Source organism: Arachis duranensis, chromosome 10 (genome assembly GCF_000817695.3).
Source record: "Arachis duranensis cultivar V14167 chromosome 10, aradu.V14167.gnm2.J7QH, whole genome shotgun sequence".
Taxonomy (NCBI): domain Eukaryota; kingdom Viridiplantae; phylum Streptophyta; class Magnoliopsida; order Fabales; family Fabaceae; genus Arachis; species Arachis duranensis.
The window spans coordinates 26,883,455-26,884,930 of record NC_029781.3 but is presented as its reverse complement, the minus strand read 5'-3'; positions in this window follow the sequence as shown (position 1 = coordinate 26,884,930).

The window sequence follows — 1,476 nt, the reverse complement described above, 5'->3', positions numbered from 1 at the left end:
TAAACTTGCTGTTATAAGACTCTTCTTTTGATTACTCCCTTGGTAACTCTTCTTGGCTTATACTGCTTTAACAAGCTTATTACTTTCTTATAGGTTGGGTGTCAAATGCTGCAGCATAGCCTTTGGCTTTATTTGTTTCTTTCTTTTTGCTCAACATCTCTCCACCACAGACACTTGGCTTGCTAATTCTTCCTAGGATCATTGATGCCCAGCATCTCTTTGGATAACTAAATGTTCTGTATCTAAGTTGCTCTTTATTGTGGATTTTCAATTGGCCATCCCAAATCAGTTGATCTAAGTGACCGGGTTTTAAAATACCCCTTAGAATTTACTCATCCAAGCAGATCTCAGTACAAGAACACCACAGACATTTGTCCTAAGGTTCAAGCCATTGGTGTCCAACCTTTATTCTTTGTTTTTCTTGCCATTTTGGCTTTTTCTTTCTTCCTTTTCTTTCTGTTTTTGTTACCAAGGGTATTTCATTCTTGATATGAGTTTTTATGACAGCAAGCTAACTCACAATTGAATGAGAATGATATTACGCAACACTTATTTCATGAGTCATGCATTTAATCAAACACATATGCCACCACCAACTTCCATTCATACTTGTGCAACATTGGATATTTTACTTTTCAATAAAAACCAAACTCTTTTATTTAGGCATATGGGAAACAAAGCAATAATTAAAGTAAGTGATGGATACAAGCATTATGCAGACTTATCATTTACAAACAATTTCACTTGCAGCTAGATAAACATTTTAGCAAGACATACAATGGTTTCCAAATTCAAAACATCACACAGCAGCAAGAATTAAGTTTAAATACAACCTTTGAAGTTGCAGCCCTTTGATTTTTCTCCTTCTGTTGTGTTCCCTTTGAGTTGAAATGCATAATGTCTTCAATTGTTGATTCATGTCCTGCATAATCCTCAAAGTTGCTTGCTTCTCAAGCCCTTAATTATATGGTTAGTTTGTATGAACTGAGTGTGGTTTCAGGATTTGTTTTGGTGTGTGAACACCAAACTTAATTGTTTTGCCACTGTCTCAGATGTACCAAGTTAACCATATTTGAAACCATGTATCCTTGCTAAAGGTTAATGGAATTAAAGCTAGAAAACAATTTAACATTTGAATAATGTGGTTGATTGCTTGGAGTTAGAATCATGCAAGAGGTGAGAATGTATTAAATGATATTTTTGGTGGAACACCAAACTTAGAAGTTTTCACTCTCCCTCAAATTGTTTTGGTGTGCAACACCAAACTTAGCTCCTTGCAATCCACACCACTTACCCAACATTCTTATTGAAAAAGCTATGAAAAGAAACTACCTCAGGTTGGGTTGCCTCCCAACAAGCGCTCGTTTATTGTCATTAGCTTGACATCTTCATTGTTGCTTATCATGGGGGTCGGAAATCACAGTGCCTTAGCTTGTCTGTCTTCACTGTGAACTTCCTTCCGGTTTCCTCTTTGAT